The 13,809-nt window shown below is 39.9% G+C and overlaps 1 pseudogene; it reads right to left on the bottom strand.

Annotated features, from left to right (window-relative positions):
* Positions 1-1,384: 1,384 nt before the first annotated feature.
* LOC110220641 (glycogenin-1 pseudogene) lies at positions 1,385-6,348 on the bottom strand (annotated as a pseudogene).
* Between the last annotated feature and the right edge of the window lie 7,461 nt (positions 6,349-13,809).

The following is a 13,809-nucleotide window of genomic DNA, read 5'->3' as shown; positions in this document are numbered from 1 at the left end:
ACTCAGTATTTGGGAGCCTTTGAAGGAGAGAGTGGGAGAGAAGAGATATTAGACTTACTACCAAACTGAAGATCTACAGAGCTGTTGTGCTGACCTCACTGTTAGATGCCTGGGAAAGCTAGACAGTACATCAGCACCATGCCAGGAAAGTGAATTGCTTCCATTTGAACTGTCTTAGAAAGATTCTGAAGATCACCTGGTAAGATAAGATACCACACACTCAGGTCCTTTTTTGAACTAAACTGTCAAGCATTCAAACCCTACTGCAGAGAGCACAGCTTAGATGGGCTGGCCACATTGTTCAAATGCCAAATGTATGCTTGCCAAAAAGACTGTCTTATGGAGAACTCACACAGGGCAAGTGCTCACATGGGGGTCAGAAAAAAATGATGCAAGGTCTCTCCTAAAAATTTTGGAAATGGGGCAGCTAGGCGGCAGCATGGATGGAGTACCGGCCCGGGAGTCAGGAAGACCTGAGTTCAAATTTGGCGCCAGAGCAAACACTTGACAGTTACGAGCTGTGTGAACCTGGGCAACTCACTTAACCCCAACTGCCAAAAAATAAAAACATTTTTAAAAAATTAATTTTGGAATTGATTATGTGACACTGACACAGGACAGTGGTGTGTCCTCATCAGAGAAGATGCTGTGCTCTAGGGGCAAAGAAGAATTTAAGAAGCTCAGAAGAAATGCAAGATGTGCAAATTTAGAGAATCCACCCCAAATGTTCACATGTGGACTACTTGTGCCCAACTTGTGGCTTGTATTGGTCTGATCAACCATAGTCAGATGCACTGTAACTTGACTCTAACATAGTGACATCATTTTGGTCCTGTTTGAAAACAAAGGACATCCACCAACCAATCTTGGTAAATGGTATGACATTGCTCTTATTAAATTGGCCCAGTTTCTGTCAGATTGCTCTTCAGCTTTCCCAGCAATTTTGACCAATAAGAAATTCTTATCCCCAAGCCTTAATTTTTCACATTTGTCAAATACAGGTTTACTACAATCATTTGCTACTGTATGATGCATGTCTACTCTGTTCAACCGATCAGTTCATGTAATTCTTTCTATGCATTTCTGAGAGCATCCTGCTCAATATTTCTTATAGTACAATAGTTTCCATCACAATCACACAGCATGACTGGTTCATCGATTTCCCCAATTGATTGGCATTCCCACAATTACCAGTTCTTTGCCACCACAAAAATAGCTGCTATAAATATTTTAGAACATCTAGGTTATTTCCTTTTTCCCTAATCATCTTTAGTCAAAGCTACTAGCAACTGTAACAAACCATATGCAACACTCTTCTAGATGCTAAATTTTCTAGAACCAGTCCTATGCTGCCAATGTTTGCACAGAGAAAATTGTGGTGCTCCTACTGGAGTTAAGTGTCCAGTTTCTCTTTGATATTGTTGAAGGAATTTGCTCCCATGGAATCAGCCTGCCCTTGCTCCCACGACTCCTTTGTTCATCCAAGGATACAAATGGTTGGGATGGAGGGCTGAGGTCCCCACTGGACATATGTGAGATTGCATCTGGGGCTTTCTCTGTGAAGGTATATTTGCCAACACCAAACTGCTGGAGACAGGTAAAATATTGGTATTGAAGATAGCCCACCATATGGTGAGGAATTGTGAGTCATGGTAGGGTCATGAATGTCATTCCTGAAACTTTTCATTAGGGGTTGGAGTATAATTCCATGATTTGATTCATCTCAGGAAATGCTTGAATTCTGCGTTTGCCCCAAGTGCCTTAAATGCTGGATAGTAGAAGTATATAATAATGCTGCTTAGGTTATAAATAAATGCCAGGTGCTTTCTGATATTTCTTGTTGCCCAAAAGCCAAAGAAGATGTTCACCAAACCCTGAACCCCACCATAAAAACTGCCCTGTTCAGAAGCCATACGTAACAGCTGTATATTTCAGTGAAAGGTCAATAAACAAAGACACTGAAATTGAAACAGTCAGACCAATCTGAGTCTGGTGCTGCAATTAGTTTCTCTCTCTCTCTCAAAAAGCTCATCAACATTTGCCAGTACCAGAGTATCTGCCTCCATGAACACACATTATGCATACTGTATTAGTGACCAGAAGTGCAGTTTAGTTAACATGACATCCAGCACAGACCTGTGTTTTTTCATTAAGATTAGATGAGCTGGATCCTCACTGTTCAGGATGGTGACTATGATGACTACATTGAAAATCTTTTCTAAACTCTCCTGTTATGATGCTGGGGAGGCAGTGACTGGTCACTGTTGAGTATAGGAACCCAAGGCACTGTGGTGAGGCAGCACCTGAGAGGAACATCTAGAACTTCCTTACTTTAAAAAAAAAAATTTAAACCATTTTTAATAAGTTATTCTAGCAGTGCTTGCCCATTTGCCTTAATAGTTTTTTGGCTATATTGGTCAGTCAGTCACTAGAAGTTCCTCATGTAATGTCAGTTTCATTCATGATTCAAGGCCCTAAAATCTCCTCAGGTTGATTAATGAAATTTCTTACATCAGCTAAAGGAGCAAAGTATAGACATTTCTTTACACTTCCTTACAAGTTGTGAATGGGACACTCTTTAGTCTCTGTGTAAAGTCATGCTTATGCATTTGAGAGAAATAATTATTTCTCTCTTACATTTAATAACTATTTCTCTAAAGAGGATGAAGGTTTTTCTCTTTTTCTGCTTCCTCATTCAGAAATCACTCCCTGTGGGTTACTCAGGCAGACTTTGAAGGGCTGATACCGAGAGGGAGAACTCAGATCTGTTCAAAAGGTAAAGTTAGGTGAATTGATGGATTGTAGCCCATTGTGTTTTACTTAGACAAGTCTGGGAAAATGTGGATTCTCCCTTTTATCAGACAAGGATATGGATCCAAATAATTTTCTTTGACCAAAACCAAGTAATTAGAATCATATACTCCACACCCTCAGTAGAATAGATCCATGTCTCAGTATAATATTCATTCTCTCATTGTTGACCAATCAAAGCTGATTCCAACTCTCAGGAACCCACATTTTTCCACGGGCATTGAATGGGTTCCATGAGGGTTTTTTTTTTCAAAGAGAGATAGCCAAATGGCCATCCTTTTATTAATAACATGCTAGCATTATTAATAAAATTATTAATTACTGAGAAACTATGACTCTCAAACTTTTTATATGTCACACATAATGCATGTAAGATTGTTTTATGTATGTAATAATTAGAAAATTAAAATTAAAATGGATCTGCTGAGATTTAGAGATGTAAGGGTGATGGTACTCCAAAATCACCACAAACGTGTCCTGTCCAAATGAATTTGACCCAACCCTTCTTTCAGCCAAAGACAAGGTTTATTAGAACATTGTGGTGGGTGAGATTTAAAGAATCTTCCAGATTGGATACACTCTTAAGGAATCTAAACATTTGTATCGCTAATGTAATCAGGCCATATCTTAAGAATCTGAGCCCCTTAATGGAGAACAAATGGATCTTATATATAGAAAGATTGTGGGAGGGATCTAGGAGTGTCCAAGTAGTCTGGGGTGCCTGGAGAAGGAGGTCTAAGGAGGATCTAGATGAGAGTGGCCATTAAGCTGGGGTGACTGGGAGGTAATAGAACACCAGGGACCAGGACCACGTGGCAAAGGGAGAGTGGAGCCCAGATAGGATTAAGGGTGGGAAGTTGCTGGGGGCCATAGGGAGGTAAGACAATGGAGGGCTAGGATAGGTTAAGGGTAACAAGGAATTGGGAGTTTGGGCATAGGTGATAATGAAAGGCCAGTTGTTAGGATTATAGCCTCAGAAGAACTAGAGATTTGGCCATGTGGGAAAGTCCAGGGCTTTTCCTTTTTGGAATCCAGATCCCAAAGACAAGATCTTTTCCTTTTAGGGGTTCAGATCCCATCCCATCAGATCTTGTATCATATTCTTATTGATCCTTTATTTACAGCTAATTGATTTTGTCCTATAACTGACTTCTTAGTCTCTGTCTCTAAACTTAGTTCAGAATCTCACTGACCTGTAATGGGTTAAGTTTAGAAATCTAGTTCTCTTGCTAGCCACTATTCTACTCTTGCCTCAAGGAATTCTGCTAACCTTGGAAGATATGGTCTGCCATAAGAGAGTTGGGCCTAATATATTTACAACACCTTCAATCCTTCAGTGATGTCTGGTTTGCTGTCCAAATGAGTCTGGGCCATTATCTTGGGCCTTACAAGCAGACTCAATCAATAACTACTTCTTAGTCACAGGAAGGAAAGGAGGAGGGTTGTTGCTAGCCCCCCAATATCTAATCAATTATGGTATAACCCACACCTCAGCTACATAACCAATTATGTTGCCCTTAAGCACATGATGTCACCTAGCTTGTTATGTTCTTTGTTCTGTAGTCATCAAAGAGTATAAAAGGGGAGTTGTCCTTTTGTTTTGGGTCTTTGATTGGAGTCCTGATAATAGAATGTTATCTTGCTTAGAGAAATGTGCCTTAGTTTACCTTTTTGTTAAATTTAACTTGCAACAATATTTAATAATTACGGCTATTTTTGTTCTTAATGTGTTAAAATGTCAAAGAAATTACTCATTATGTACATAATATGGAAATCATGGACAGAACACACCTAAGCAATACTGGAGAGTCTCATTCAGGAAGGAACAGAAGGTCAAAACAGCAACAAGCATTTACAAAGTATTTATTGTGTGTCAGGAATGGTGCCAAGTACGGGGGATATACAGACAAAAAACAGTACCTATTTTTAAGAAGGTTAATTTCATTCAGGAAGGCAATATGAAAATAATTATGCACAAAAATATATATAGTATGTATGTGTGTGTGTGTGTGTGTGTGTGTGCGTGTGCGTGTGTGTACAAAGGCACTGGAATTAGAAGAACTGGAGAAGGTAGAGGGGGGCAAAAAAACAAAAACAGAAGGGAGAGGAGGAGAATTTCTTTCTTCTTTTGAGGGGAGGGACCCGGAAGAGAGTGGGGAGACAATCAAGGTTAAGTGACTTGCCCAAGGTCACACAGCTAGTAAGTATCAAGTGTCGGGGACCAGATATGAACTCAGGTCCTCCTGACTCCAGGACTGATACTCTATCTACTGCACCACCTAGAAAGCACATGAAGTAGGGAGATGAAATCTCTTATGAAAAGAACAGTGAGGAGGTCAGTGTCACTGAATTGCCAAGTATGAGGAAGGAAGCAAGGTAGAATAAGATAGGAAAGATAGGAAGGGGCCATGCTATGAAAGGTTATAAAAGACAAATAGGACTTTATAGTTTGTCCTGGAGGTAATACAGAGTTACTGGAATCTGGGGGAAATGGTCAGACCTGTGCTTTAGGAAGATAATTTTGATAGTTAAGTTTAGTATGGACTGGAGTAAAGAGAGTACTGAGGCTGGGAGAACAACCAGCAGGCTAGCATAACAGTCCTGATGTGAGCTAATAAGGGCCTACCTCAGGGTGGTTGTAGTACCTTGAGGAGAGAGAAGGGAGACTATAGTAGATATGTGATGAAAGTAGAATTGACAGGATATAACTAGTGATTGAATGTTCTGTGGGGGTGGAGTGAGAGTGAGGCATTAAAAATGATAGCTAGTGACTGGAAAAGTTGCTTTCTCCTGGGATAGATGAAAAAACAACACAGGCCAGAAATAGAAATGGTTCAGAATCCCTCTACACCTGTTACTAGATCTAGGCATCTTTTACTTTGTGCATCATGAGCTCAACCCCCTTCTGGATTCACTGGCACCTCACCTCCTGGCAGGGGAAGTTTCTGTGTAGTCTCACATTCCTTTTCCTCACTGTGTCTGTCGTACAGTAAAACACAGCTGTATCCTCAGTCTTAAGGGAATTCATCTGTAGATATAGCATGCTGTTGCCATCATCTCTGGAGATGGTGAATCGACCTTCCACAGAGTCTGCATAGTATGTACTACTTCCACCAGTGCTAATTCGTGCAACCCATTCCAGTCCTTTTCCTGAAGCCTGGCGGACCCAGTGCATCGTGTAGCTGCTGAAAGTAAATCCAGAACCTTTGCAGGAGAGACTCAGAGAACCCCTAGGCTGTCTCACATCTCCCCCAGACTCCACCAGCTGCACATCACACTGGGCACCTACAATACAGAGACATTGTATTAAAGTCAATAGTCACATGAAGTCACCACTTCATATTATCCCTCCCTCTACAGAAAATTACCTTTGAAAATAACCAGAAGGAAAATCCAGTTCAGTCTAAATTTCATGGTGAGTTTCCAGGTTAGTCCTCTGCGGGGAAGGACACAAAGAGCTTGAGCTTGTCTCCCAGAGATACAGGTACAGGGTTTAGGGCTGCTTTTCATCCCAGTAGGGAGGGACCCAATATGCATGTCTTGCTGTATTCAAAAAGAGAAAGAGTACCTTCCTCTCTTTCTTGAACTTCAAAGAGAAGTTGGTTCCAAAGCACTGGGGAATGTTGGTGACACTGAGACTCCCAGAATTGACTGTTTTGACTCAGTGTCAAACACCTCACATCACATCAACAAGTGGATCACACGTAGTAGGCCTTTCTGTGTTTCTAATAAACTTCTAATCAATCTTAATCTCATTTCTCATTGTCAAAGCTCCTAAACCATCTTCCACTTCCAATGATCAACAGATTGAATCCGTTCTATGAATCACTTTCTTCTCTGGGTCTCTTGTTCTAATCCTTGGCACCTCTACAGCTACATTTTGTTTCCCTTTACCTAGAATTATATTTCATCTAAATTATTTACCCGTAGTCCCAGTTATAGTCCCCCATTGCCTTGTTAGGAACAGCTCATATTCCTTATTTCACTCTTCTAGGTGGAGAAATTGAGTTACGAAAGTCACAGTTCACATTAAAAAAAATTGCAAGTCTCTTCCCCAAAAAATCTTGTCCTCAGAGAGAAATGTCTTGTTTGATGGGACAGAGAAATTTTTATCCTCTGTGACACTGACCTAATAGTCTGATTTATGGGAAAAGTATTGCTTAGATCTCCATGAGATGATCGTCATATTTCAAATACCATTCTCATTACCTAGAATATACAGCTCTGCTGCCACCTGCTGTACATTTAATTACTCAGCCTTATTTTTTCATTCTCACTTCCACTTTTTTTTTTTCCATAGAGGAGAGTTTTGTAATTTCAGGTCCCTTATCCTTCTAGAGATCTAGGTCTTGAGATCTTTGAGAGATGATCATTATTTTCAGAGACTCAAATCAACGGGGTAAAAAAAACCACCAATCCCTCTTTTGGCCACCATTATAGCTACGGAATCTTCATCATAAAGCAGGGAGTCTGCACCACATCTATTTTTTCCCCTCCCCTGCTATTGTTATTGTATTTGAGGTGGCTCCATCTTACTCAATCATTTACCAAATTAAGAATAATTTATAATACAACAGCGTTGTCAACAGAGTTCAAGGACTATAGAAAAGTTCATAAGGGTCTTCTTCGAGTGCTAAGTCCATAAATCATTGTTTCAGACATGCTTGTATAAGGGTCTTAGACTTTTAGATTTTTCCCTTTTCAGACATAAAATGATCACCCTATGTGTCCTATTCATATACAGTAAAGTTTGCAAAACTTGAAAGTGTCCCATTCACTATTTGTAAGGAAATTTAAAGGAATGTTTATATTTTTTACTCCATGAACAATTTTAATTAACCTGAGAGCATTTGGGGTCCTTGCTCATATGATGAATGCAACTGATGCCATGTGAGCAAGGTCTAGATTAGCCATGTCCCTTGGGTTGATATAAAAAGCAATCCAGCCAATTTTGTGATTAGCAGAGGGAGAGTCAGCTCTGTTGTCAGGAGTTGGGCTAAGGAGAAAAGTAGGCAAGGGAATACAATTGTAAGACCTGCACAGCAAAGATACTGTTCCCATAAAGAGCAACATGGAAATTTCACCGTAAGAAAAAGGAAGCCAAGGTCTTCAAGTAGCTGAGACTTGAGTTGGTTTGGCCATGTGTATTCCTTATATGTATCTTACAACTAGCATACTTTACACACGTGCCAATTCATCACACTGCCTCTGTATGTATTGTGGGAAAGTGTGCCTCATGTTTATAGTTAAAAGGTTCATGCTACACATAACCTTTATCTTTTCTTTGAACTAATTATATCAACTGATGTCTGGACCTCAAAGCTGTCTCGGCCTCTACCTGTGCTTGTAGTGGCCTCAGTCTTTGCTCATGTGATTTCTGAAGGGACGAAATGGCTTCAGGTGGATGCCAGGACCTTTTCCTTCAGAGCTGGTAAAGCCCCATACATTCTGGTTTTCTACTCCAGTTCCTGGCCCAAAGGGCCCATGAGTGTGGACTCACAAACTACCTGAGATTTTTGACCCAGGACATTCCATGAAAGTGAGTTGGAGGACTAGGCCAAGAGGGAGATGCTACATTGGAAATAACACTTCAGAAAAAAATATCCTTAGATTTCCTTAAATAGGAATATAAAGAAAGCTATATTCAAAATCTGATCAGACATTCTTAGTCATATGACCAACAAGATGGAAGAATCTCTATCCTCTCCAATTCTCACAACCTTTCAAATGTTTCCAAAATAATAAGAATGTTTGAGAAATAAAATCAGTTTCAGCTATCAACGTCATTTAAGCACTAAGAACTCCAACAACACAGCAAATTGATGAACTTAACAAGAGAGAAGTCTTATTATCCCTAATTCCAGAATTCCTTCTCAAAGCAGCTCCTAAATCCTTGGAGAATTGTCACAACCTGACCCATGGGCTTATAACAGAACTCAATTCTTTCCACTCCCGACTGTGCAAGAGGGGGGAGGTATAGAATGTCAGATTTTTGCTGTCTTTGGTGTGGCAGTATGGCAGCATGCTGTGCTTAGCAGTACTTCGCTAGAAAACTAAGGAACAGAGGGAACTGGAGTAGGAAACCAGAACGTAAGGGGCTTTGCCAGGTCTGAAGGAAAAGGTCCTGGCATCCACCTGAAGCCATTTTGTCTCTTTAGAAGTCACGTGGGCAAAGACTGAGGCCACTACAACGTGAACCCCCTACCATAGGAAGAGGCTGAGACAGCTTTGAGGTTCAGACAGTAAAGAAATCTATCATCAAAGTGGAATGAGTCAAAACGTAAGGGATAGGTGAATATAATGAAAAAAATATTGAAATTACCAAAGATCTCAATAAGAAGAAAATCCAATTAGAGACCTTGAACACAAGCAAATAAACCAATAAGGAAGATAAAAATAACAAAAGAAAGCCCCTACAACATCCAAATTGAATAAATATTGCAATACAAAAGAAAATAAATCAATACATGATGCAGCAGAAAGCTCTATGGATTCCCAAGGTCTCTTGGGAAGTGATTGCATGAAGTTACAGCAGAATGTTTCCTAATAGTGCAAGAAAGAAATGAGTTATGAAAGCTGAATTTATCTCCTGCATAACAGACATAATAGGCAGCACAGAAAAATTTAAATCCATGGTGGCAAATCTCACCAAAGAAAAAAAGAGAGAACAAGTGATTGGGAATATAAATATACAAAAGTGAAGAACAATCTGGAAGGAAAAAAGCAAAAATCAATAACCTTAAAAGAAAACATGATCTCTATAAAGTAAAATATATAGTTCTCTAAGAGAGGATGCAAAAAGGTAATTTAAAGATCTGACACTTTATGATCCCATTTTGGAGTTTTCTTGGCAAAGATACTGGAATGGCTCACCATTTTCTTCTCCAACCCATTTTATAATTGAGAAAACTGAGGTTAACATGGTTAAGTGACCTGCCAAGGTTACACAAGTATAGTAAGTATCTGAGGCCAGATTTGAGCCCGTGGAGATGAGTCTTCCCAATTCCAAGCCCAGTGCTCTATCCACTGTGCCACTTAGCTGCCCATGTTTATATCTATAGATAAATACATATACACATATGACTTGTGTATATGTGTATATGTATTTATATGTGCATATGTACATATACATATATATAGTTTATTTATGTGAGTATGTATGTACCAAAAGCCATTCTCCAATAGATTGCTTAAGTGGTCAAAGAATACAAACAAACAGCTCTCAAAAGAAAAATTACAAACTATCAATAACCATATGAAAGAATGTTCCAAGTTACTAAAAATAAGAGAAATGTCAGTCTCCTGAAGTTTGGCAAAAGGGATTGTGGAAAGATAGGCATTGTTGTTGGAGCTCTGAATCTGTAAAAAAAAAAAATAGAACTACAAATAACATGACTAAAATGTCCATGGAGGTAGTTAGGTGGTGCAGTGGATAGAATACTGCAGTTAGAAACAGAAAAATCTGGCCTCGGGTACTTACTAGCCAGGTGACCTTGGGCAAGTCACTTAACCCTGCCTCAGTTCCCCATTTGCAAAATGAGCTGGAGAAGGAATTGGCAAACCACTCCAGTATCTATGCCAAGAAATCCCCGCATTGAGTCACAGAAAGTCCAACACAACTGAAAAATGACTTAACAAAACTTAACAAAAAAATGTCCATGTTCTTTGGCTCGGAGATCCTACTACTAGATTTTCCCACAAGAATATTGTCGATAAGAAAATTTCAATAGTGCCAAAATATTTATAGGAGCATGGTATCAAGGAAATGAAAATATAGTAGATACCTATGGAGGAGAATGTGGAGGAGGAGAAGTAGAAAGACTAAACAAATTGTACCACATAAATGGAACAGACACTGTAAGAAACAGCCCACATGATGAATACAGAGTTATACGGAAAGATTTACATAATAAAATATAGAGTAAAATAAGTAGAACCAAGAAAGCAATGCACACAATAACTATAACAATGCCAAAGAAAGAAGAATAAACATAAAACAATCAAAATGAATGTTAGAAAAGCACAAAGAATCAACATGGTCCTGAGGAAGAGATATGAGAAGATTTCCCTATCCCAAGACTTTGGAGGTGTGTGGGTGTGGTACATTTACACATATTTTCAGACTTATTTCCTACATTGATTGGTTTTGCTGATTTTTTCCTTCTTTTTTTTAAACAATATTTTTGTTATCTGCAATGGTTCTATAAGAGTTGGAAGGGGGAGGAGATACTGGGAGAAATTTGTTGATGAAACAGACAAAAGATAGCAATTGAGAATCATCAGCATTAAAATGATCGTTGAATCAATGGGAACTGATGAGATCACCAAGTGAAGCAAAGGAATGTGAAAAGAGGGCCCGGGATACAACCTGTGGGACACCCGCAGCTAGTGTATGCAGTAAGAGAAGTTCTCCATGAGACCAAACAATCCATTTAAGAGACTCCAGTGTCTCTCCCCTCCCTAATTACAGAAACTAAGACCCAAGGTGGGAAGGATTGGATTGAAGTGAGACAGTGTAATGAAACACAGTTAGATAACATTAGAAAAAAGCACTGTCAAGATGCTGGTGAGTCCCTGGAGGAGTAGCTTATCTTGCTAATTAATAAGAGAACACCTCCTGTTTAAGCAAGAGTGGGTGCTCTAAGAGGACTAAAAAATAATACTATGGTTATTTTGATATTTGATAGGTTGTTCCCTATTAGAACGGCCAGGGGGAGGGTGCTACTATTTTCATCTACCCCCACCTGAAGTGACTTCCCTGTTGCCCCTGAGAAGTGATGATTAAAACCATCATGGAGGCAGTAATTTTGCTGACAAAAACCTCTCCTGATGATATGCTAATTACCTAGCAGATGTTAGATGACCTGATTTCCACAGAGCCCCCCAAGTAGAGGAGATGTTTCTTTCATGCTCCTACACCAACAGGGAGGAGAGTTTGTCAAGAGATGATCTGTCATCTCTTGCTCCAAAAGGAGCAAAACAGCAGCCACCCCCAGCAGGATCTACTGATTACAAGACGGCCCATAGGAAATGTGCTTGTGGAGGATGCTGCAAATGTAGCGGGTCAGTTTTCTACTAACTCCTAGGAGAATGCTGATGCCAAGGTCTTGGCATCTTGGTCTACCTTCGATTCAGAAATCTCAATATTTTAAGGAACAAATCTAGATTACAAATATGACCAGATGCCTAGTTAAGTCCCTCAGAGAACTGAAGGCCTGACTACTGGTGACTTTAAAGTGGCTAGGAGATTGATGACTGTTTTGATTCCATTGTGAGAAACTGTTCTACGCCACTAAGTTTGGATCTGATGCCATCTGGTGGTGAATCCAGGTCATTGCAAGTGTTATTGTTGGCCATTTCTAACCGCTGAGATGGATAGTAGTATCAAAGTCCACAGAGGAGTACATTATAGAAATTGACGCACCAAATTGGTTTACTAGCTAGGCTCTGTATCAGAAATGGCCCTGTTCCTATAATACTGTCTCTATCCTACTCTTAACAGTTAGGTGAGTGGCTGCCAGTGGCACCCAGTGTTGTACTCTCCTCAGCGAGTGGTGGAGTTGAGGCAATATTGAATCCCATGAGAAGGGGACATGTGTATTGATACAGAAATTATTGGATGCTAGAGTCCTTAGGAAAACCATCTCTCAGTTCAACAACCCTTTTTGGCCAGTGAACAAGGTAAATGGGACTTAAAGATTGGCCACAGATTGTTGTTGTTATTGTTGTTGTTTGCCCTTCATTTTCCAAGAGGACCATGATATCAGGAAGATGATGCCATGACTTGCAAGGGAATTGGATTTAAGTGAGGGATGGCTGTGCAAGGTCACCAGCTTCACTTTCTCCTCCAGAGCCATCTGGATCCAGTGGCAAGATACAGATCAGGATGAATGGAGATGGCCCCCAGCCATAGATTACTAGGGTCTGAATAAAGAAGTTGACTCATTAGCTTTGAATGACACCATTCTAACACTATAACTCTTTCAGAGACTCCCTACAGGCTGGGCTTGTGGGTGACTTGACCAATGCATTCTTTTTGGCTCTCCATAAGACCGAGGACTAGAATCAGTTTGTTTTAACTACTGTGATGTATAAAATGGTTTGAGAGGCATAATTTTGGGTATTTAATCATTTTATTAATAATGCTAGAATATTATTAATAAAAGTGGTCAGTGTCATTCTCAAATGCCAAAGACAAATCATGGAACCCACTTGGAAATCAACTCTGATTGGTTAATAAGTAATAAGAGAGAATGAATATTATAATAAAGAGGTGGACCTATTCCATTGAGAGGCTGGGAGAGGTGACTGTGATCATGCCATTTACTTCCAATCCATCCCCCAGCCTTGGGCAATCTAATCAAAGAATTTATCCGCCCAAACCTAAGTAGTACACAATGGTCAGGAATTCACCTAGATAAGATGGTCTGGGTGGAGTAATTTTTAGTAGAGGTCAGTAATGTCCTTCAAAGGCTAGGCTTCAAACAAGGAAACAGGACAGGGGAAAAGCCTGGCTCTCCCCTATAATTGGTTACTGATAATCATTTCTCTCATTCGCTAGGCATAAATTATTCTTTAATGATTCTCCCACAGGAATATCTTAGCAACCCTACAATTTGCCACTAAAGGGACAAATTTAAGTTTCCTTCTGATTTAAGGGCAATCCATTATCAGGATAACATTATGTAGGTAGGTCCTAATGAGGAAGCAGTGACCATTGCCCTTTACAGGTTTATTATCCATTTATACCAAGATGGTTGGGCTACTAGCCCTGACAATATCCAGGGCCCAAGAACCAAAATTTCTGGGGACCCAATGTATAAGTTTACAACATGACATATTTCCCAAGGTCAGGGACAAGCTCCTGGCCCTTAAGCTCCTGACCAACAGAGAGAATGCACACCCACTTATTAGCTTTTTTAAATGCTGGAGACAGCATATCTCCCGCCTGGGGATAATTCTGAGACCCTCTGATACTGTGACACACAAATCTGTACG

Source organism: Phascolarctos cinereus, unplaced genomic scaffold (genome assembly GCF_003287225.1).
Source record: "Phascolarctos cinereus isolate Bilbo 61053 unplaced genomic scaffold, phaCin_HiC Scaffold_3;HRSCAF=262, whole genome shotgun sequence".
In the NCBI taxonomy this organism is placed as follows: Eukaryota; Metazoa; Chordata; class Mammalia; order Diprotodontia; family Phascolarctidae; genus Phascolarctos; species Phascolarctos cinereus.
This window is presented reverse-complemented; position numbering and strand designations above follow the sequence as displayed.